The sequence below is a fragment of the Triticum dicoccoides genome, chromosome 3B (genome assembly GCF_002162155.2).
Source record: "Triticum dicoccoides isolate Atlit2015 ecotype Zavitan chromosome 3B, WEW_v2.0, whole genome shotgun sequence".
NCBI lineage: Eukaryota > Viridiplantae > Streptophyta > Magnoliopsida > Poales > Poaceae > Triticum > Triticum dicoccoides.
In genome coordinates, this window is record NC_041385.1 from 278,626,012 (window position 1) to 278,633,159 (window position 7,148).

General features: G+C 39.8%; 1 long non-coding RNA gene across 38 annotated transcripts; it reads left to right on the plus strand.

Annotated features, from left to right (window-relative positions):
- Positions 1–1,428: 1,428 nt before the first annotated feature.
- Positions 1,429–6,777, plus strand: LOC119275902. 38 transcript variants are annotated; one of them, XR_005135967.1, is made up of 10 exons: positions 1,429–2,142; positions 2,235–2,297; positions 2,376–2,454; positions 2,554–3,855; positions 3,938–4,044; positions 4,637–4,830; positions 4,968–5,143; positions 5,220–5,370; positions 5,603–5,742; positions 6,500–6,777. It is a non-coding gene; the product is annotated as an uncharacterized LOC119275902 (long non-coding RNA). The 38 variants fall into 38 exon arrangements; XR_005135968.1 differs by having other exon boundaries at positions 4,737–4,830; XR_005135982.1 differs by lacking the exon at positions 4,637–4,830 and having other exon boundaries at positions 2,376–2,432; positions 2,554–2,596; positions 2,782–2,827; positions 2,917–4,044; positions 5,015–5,143.
- Positions 6,778–7,148: the final 371 nt, after the last annotated feature.

The following is a 7,148-nucleotide window of genomic DNA, read 5'->3' on the forward strand; positions in this document are numbered from 1 at the left end:
CTGTGTTGATTTTGATTCTTTACTGATTCACGATTATTTTTTGAGAAACTTATTTTTGGGGGTTTACTGGTGATGGCATGATGCTGAATTGGGGAAGAATTGCTACCCCATGCCACGGTTCCAGTCGGAAAGTTGGTAAACCCAATGGCCGTTTTGTCCCTGTGCACCAAATTATTCATTGGTTATATAAGATTTACTAGATGAGGTTATTTTCGTACGCGTGTTTCACTCAGTTTCTGATAAGTCTGTTTGATGCTGAGGTCCAAATGCCCTATCCGCTTGAGATATGATGTGCTCCTCTCATATTGCAATTTCCAAACCTAGCTAATTTTAACTAAAAGTAAATGTTAGAGAAAATGTACAGGAACGGATAATTCAAGATTCTCTGATTGCTTGCTATTTCTTCCACCGACTTGCAACTCTGATGACACAACAACCCAAATGAAAGTTCTCAAAACAATGCACTCTCTGACCATGTTATCTAAGGTACAAGCCAAGTTCTTGCAAGATAATATGCAGCCCTCGGTGCAATTATTTTCTTATGCTAACACAATTTATACACATATAATTGTTTTAGCTTCTTGATGGAAGGGATAAATATACAGTGCACTATGAAAATAATGGATGGTCTGATGCTGTTGTTGAGATGACTAAGGTGCTTATTTGGTACCTTAGATATCATTTCTTCTATTCGAAATCTGTGATGTTGAATGGAGCCCTAGACATGTACCCTAGATTTTGTAAATTTGCATGACAACTAATACAGATTATAAGTTAAGTCGTCTTCCCACTACAGCCGCTTTCATAATAACTTCAGAAAGTTCAAAGTTATTTCATTAGCTTCAGCAGGTCTGGCACTCTTCCTTCTCATATTTAGCTCTTTATGTGGTCCATTTGATCTAATAGCTACAATATATAGTCTATTATGTGAATTTAGGTTATTTTTTAAAATTAAGGTAAAGCCCTCAGCCTCTACATCGAGTGATGCACACAAACCTTCATTATATCAATTTAGATGATCATACGAGGATGCTCATAAGTATTAATGTTCAAATGCTAAATCCAGTATTTTGTCCTATTTGCGTACTTCACAACACAAGTCATAATTAAATCACATTGTCAATCTTTTGAATATTCGCAGTATCTTATGGATTTGTGAAGGATTTTTTTAAAATCTCACGTGGTTGACTTCTACACAGTAATTCAAATCTCAATTGATAATTATACCTTCAATTTCTTAATCGATATTCCTATTGTGTTGAGATTCTTTCATCAAGATAGCGGGCGCGGCAACGCGCGCCTTGTTGTTCTAGTACGCATTTGTACTAGCGCGATGACGGGTGGGCCGCCGCTGTTCTGGTCCCGCTTGTCTGCTACTTCTGTGTCTCTCGTCTGCATTTGCAGTTGGAGAGAGAAGATGGACTGCAGCTACCCGATGCATCGTGCGTGCCTCACCTCCATCTGCACTTAGACAGAGAGATGGACTGGCGCCTATGACGCCCTGGTCGACTACGCGGTCGCCGCCGTCCGCGAGCCCGGGTGCACGGTGGCTCTCACAGACTTCCACCACTGCGTCGACGCTTCAGCGAGTCCTGCGACCGAGCCGACGGCCTCGTCCAGGTGGCCGCCGCCGGCCTCGGCCCCGCCGCCTCCCGCCACAACGAGATGTTCCGCGCGCTCATGGACCTCCACCGCTGCCTCGACGCCTTCAGCGATTCCCGCGACTGAGCCAAGGGCCTCGTCCAGGCGGCCGCCACGGCCGCGCCGCCTCCCGTCACGACAAGCTGTTCCGTGCCGTGCGCGTGGTCGACAAAGATCTCCGGGCCGCCGCTGCCGGCTGGGAGAAGAATCGCCCTCCGACCACGCCACTGGCAGCCGAGGACAAATAGCCCAATCAATCTACCCCGTCTCCTATTCAGGTGATGTTTATCATTCTTGTTTTTTCCATGTGATGTTCATCGTTCCTCTTATTTTCTCGGTTGATGTGCTAATCATGTTAGTCAAAGATGAATGAAACTGTGACGGGAAAGGAGAGATGGACCGGGATATTTTTCCTCGGCATGTCGCATGGTGGCCGAGATGCGGCAGCCCCATGCTCTGTTCTGATGGGCCTCCTCTGCTCGATGGTTGCCGCTGGTTGAGGTTCGTCCTTCTCTGGTTCGGATGTTCTTCGCCGCTGTTTTGGATTCGTCCTGCTAATTTCGCATGTTTACCTTTGTTTCGTTCATGCGCAGTTTGGTACAGTTTCCTGTTGTCGCTTGCGTCGAGCCCTAGGTCCGTCTCTCCTTCTCATTGAGGTTAGTCCACTCCTCTTTTGCTTGCCTATAGAATGTTTGATGAAATGCGTGTGTGTTGACGCTTGTTCTACCATTCAGCCTACTTCTCCTGTCGCTGGCGCTTCTTCTTCTCGTCCGTCCCGCTGCTTAACCAACGTGCTTATGCTTGCTGCCTCGAGTAAATAGGCCGTTCTGTTGCTTTTGTGATCGGCGAGTGTTCATTGCATGCCTATGTGTCGTTCTGCTCTGACCGGTTGTTTTTTTGTGTATTTCGCAGGTTGTACGATCTCTTCTGTCGCTGCGTCGTTCGACTCATCAAGGTTTTCTTCTTTCCTTTCTACTACATGTGTGTGTTATACTTTCAGTATCTTCTGTGTCATGTCTGCCTTGGTGATCTTTTAAATATATGTATGTCGTGCTGATCGTTTAAATATTCCGGATATGGTCGGGCGTTGTGTGTTGTTCTTTCTCGTGCTGCTTATATTTCGTGTATGCGTGTGAGCAGGATGTGTATGCCTGTTTCCGTTGTTATACCAGTTTTGGAGGCCATGGTAACTCGATACCACCCACGCTCACTCTTTCTGTTGTACACAAGCATATTTGTCCAATTCTCAGACTAAGTTTCTGAAAGAAACCGCAGTTCATTACAACGCCAATTATGGATATGGATCCATCTTGCTACGCTGGATGAAGGACTGGATGTAATAAGAATTGCATGTGACAAATAGGTGCCTCCTCTATGCATAACTTTTGGCTAATATCATTGAATTTCTCCTGAGATCTCTCTAGACCTTTCCAAATGTATTTTAGTTAGGTGTTTGTATTAACTAGCAGAAGAAGGGATGCAAATGGAAAGAATTTGAGATGCATAAACATAAAAGCACTAAAAGATTTGCTTGAAGCAAAGATGTCTAGCCGGCATACATATGGCAAGAACCTTCAGAGATTGATTTCTTTTCACCTGCTATTCAGATATATACTTGCTCATAGGTCACAACTCATGAAGTTACTTCTTTTGGTTTTGATTTTGAAATATATGTGTCATAGGTCACGACTGATGAAGTTACTTCCTTTTGGTGAAGGTCTGAATATCATCAGTATCTTGGCTGAGAGGCTGACATTTCGGAAGGTTCTCATCTGTGTAGATTAGTTGATAGGATGACAATTTAAGTTTATTGAAGCTCTTCTTTAGGAGGCGGGGTTCTGCTTTGGTTTCTTGCTATTTGCAGTTTGATGCTTGTGGTATCCCATATGAAATTCTACAATTTGTTTTAGCTTTTGTAGTTTTCTATTCATTATCCCTACCCATTGTGATGTGTATGTTTATATGCTTCATGGACAGCGGGATTTAATATCACTTGCTTCTCAGTCTTCTCCACCCTCGACATGCGTAGGCCAAAAAGGCGGAGACGAGTCATGATCCTCCAGGCTATGGCTGCTGGTTGCAGACAGGGTTTAAGCACAGGAATCGCAAAAGTTGTGCCCCATGAGGCCAGTGACCCCCATGTGGCCAGCAACTAAAGGCTAGATTCATTCTCGTTGAATGTAACCTGCCTGACAGTAAATTAGTGTCACATTGGTAGTTGTCGATCTTTTAAAATTTGATTAACTAATTTGGGCTCTAACAGATTCTGTAGTTGTCTGTTGTTTCTTATTTGCAGGTTATCTTTAGCTTGGACGAAAATGAATGGACGAGCTTCAGTATGACGAGGAGAGAGCAATCTTGTTCAGTTTTAATCGGGACAGATGAAGGACAACCATGTAAAAGGTAGAGATGTTTACAGAAGAACCAACATCGCTTAGACTAGCGAGTTACAATTTGTTTTTTGTAGTCGGCATTAGAAAAATATAAATGTGAATATGACAGTACATAGTTTATGATATTTGACTGTATGTCATCACCTAAATTATACTAATCCAGCGGAATAACCCAACAACCATTTAGATTATGCTACTTTCGACCAAAAATAATTATTGACATGTATATATATGAAGATCAATGTCGTGTATTTTACTTTGAAGTATAAACTAACAGTAAAAGATGAGATAGAGGCCAGGATAATAACAGCAAAAAAGATCAATGCACATATCTGAGAATTTTTATTTGCAGGCTGGGATTCTGTACATTGATATGATGTATAAGAAAGAAATAATTTATTTACTTATTTGTAGATCAGCCTTTGAGTATAGGACTGTGATTTCCAGCAAAAAAAAGTATAGGACTGTGATACTTCAAGATATTCATGAAAACAAGTATTTGATATGTTCACATCTACATGCTCATGTGTGTTTCATCTTTTTCCATGATCAAATAAAGATATATGTGTGGTTTTTGATATGTGCCGAGCATATTTTGATAGGATATTTTCTATGGTAATGTTGAAATGAAGATATATTGCTTTTAAGAAAGGAGCACTATGGAGTATTGAAGCGAGCTGATTAATGTAAAAAATATCACAGAATGAAACATTAGCTGGTGCCATCCAAACACTATTATGTACCTTCAGCAGTAATGGATCATTCGCTTTGCTTGGTCAACCTTGCAACTAAATCTGTAAGATGACTTTGAAGTTTACTTTGTACCTAACAAAAAATCATCCATTTTTTAATTGATCAGACAACAGTTGTTTTATGTCTACATTTCCTTTTTTTGGTACTCAAATATATTGATTGGCGTATCCTCTTTTTCAGCTTCAACATTTGGCTAATTCTGGTTTTTGGTAATGCTTTCTTGATAGTGGAGCAGTCATAGGCCTGTTATAGAGATCTTGGTGAAGAACTCGTCACTGCAATTTTGTCAAATGGGTGTTGAGATTGAAGTTTATGCTTTTGTTGACTTTCTGATAAATTACAGCAACATCGACAAGGTAAAGTTATGGTTCCTTGCTGTCCGATGTATCATGTTTTTTTATGGTAAAGGAATAACAATTTATATGTGTGTAGGTTATGTGGGAGCCTTTCATAGAGCCCTCATATATTCAGTTAAATATACTTTGAAATGTGCTGATCATGCACTGGATGTATCTCCCAGTACTCTGTGTTGCTAAATTCAAGCAAGCAGCTTAATGTTTCCATATCAGAGCCCTTGATCGAGGTACATGATCTTGGCATACTGTATTTTTCAAACTTTCCAAGAGATAAATTATTGTTCTGTCCTATCTTCAAGTGATTAACATTAGTAGTTTCCTGCTGCCACTATCATCTTGATTAATGTGATTCAGGAATCAAGGTAGTCGTCTGCAGATAGTATGTAGCTACATATCTTATTTCAGGGAGCATTACACCTATTTAGCTTATAAGTTTTTTTCTTATATTAAACTCAGCAGTGTGTGATAATTCGAGCCTCCATGGAAGCATCAACCGGATCTGGCTGGCCCACATACGCACGCCTCCTCTTTGCCCGGTGGCTCATGGAAGCGGTGGCGTACGATGATGGCTTCCATATGGAGTAGATGAATCATCATAGGTATGGCCTCTTCGTCCAATCTTTCTCCCCCCTCCAGTCTTGATTTCTGTTGTTTTCTTCCTGCTTAGCTATGCAAGATTAGTGCAATGTGCAATATGCTTCTAGTTGGTCGATAGTGCTTCTGTGCTATTAGAAACTAAATGAAACTATTATATCGTGTCATTGAAAACCATAGAGTGCTCTAGCAGTACTCGAAGTTCCTTGTAGAATTATACTAGATGCTATGGTAAGAGATTTAGAATTACCAAAGGCTGAGTATCGTGTACAAGTATGTGATGCCAACAAAATATGCATTACAATTTATTTTCATATATCTATGATGTACCCTAGAAATGAAAATGCGTATATGGCTATACATAGAGTGCACTCCGGGATGAAGATATGTCACTGATTTGTCCATGGCCATATCTACATTTGTTACTTTAATTTCTATACATGTATTGATATTCTTGCTAGGAGATGTCCCCTTTGTTATTTATAGTAGCATGATTCGAAGCAGGAAATAAAAATGTGATTGAATTACGATGTGGCTCTTAAGAAAATACGTGAATGGGATAAGAACTGTGTATATTTTTTTGGTGGGTGAAGCTGTGTATATGGTTATTAATGCAATAGTATGCAACAATGCAACTAAGCCATGATGAATGTGGAGTTTTATTTCTTCTATGCTTGTACCCATACAAATCCAGAATTGTTTACTTTGATGGTTTAACACATGTAGTCAGGAAAATGCATTAATCTTTTGTCTTTTTAGCAGATAGTTCTTATGTTACATGTACAAAGGAGAGCATTGTTTCACGAAAGCATGGATCCACGCCAGTGACCAGTGAAGAAAGGGCTCATGAACAAGATAAAAAACTTTCAACCATCTTTTGTTTACAAGGAAAGACGCTTTTTGTTAAATTAGTCTTGTTGACTTCCGTATGTATTATCGTATTCTACCTCTTCTATTATATCCAAATTACTATATGATGTAATTGACCACTCTTATTAAGAACTGGGCACAGTGATTTATGCTATCATTATCTTAAGTAAGCATTATTGTGTCACTTGAGTGTATTGGATCTATTAATTGCTGACTCATTCCTAAGTACTTTTTCGCTAGCAACTCTTAAGTCAACATCATATTCTCCTAAATTAAACGAAAAAACATGATTTGAAAAGTTTAATGTTTCTAAGCATTGATTTTATCATTTTGCAAATGATCGAGAATATTTCTATATTGATTCACAACACTTCACAAATAGATGTGAACATTAACATGTAATTCACAACATATATATATACATCTATGTTCCAAATAGAACTCTATGCTACCAAATTTAAATGTGTATGTACATCTATTGTAGACAGCAAGCCCCCGCTTTCCTCAACTAAGAAAGATTATATCTGTTGCCATATGTGCT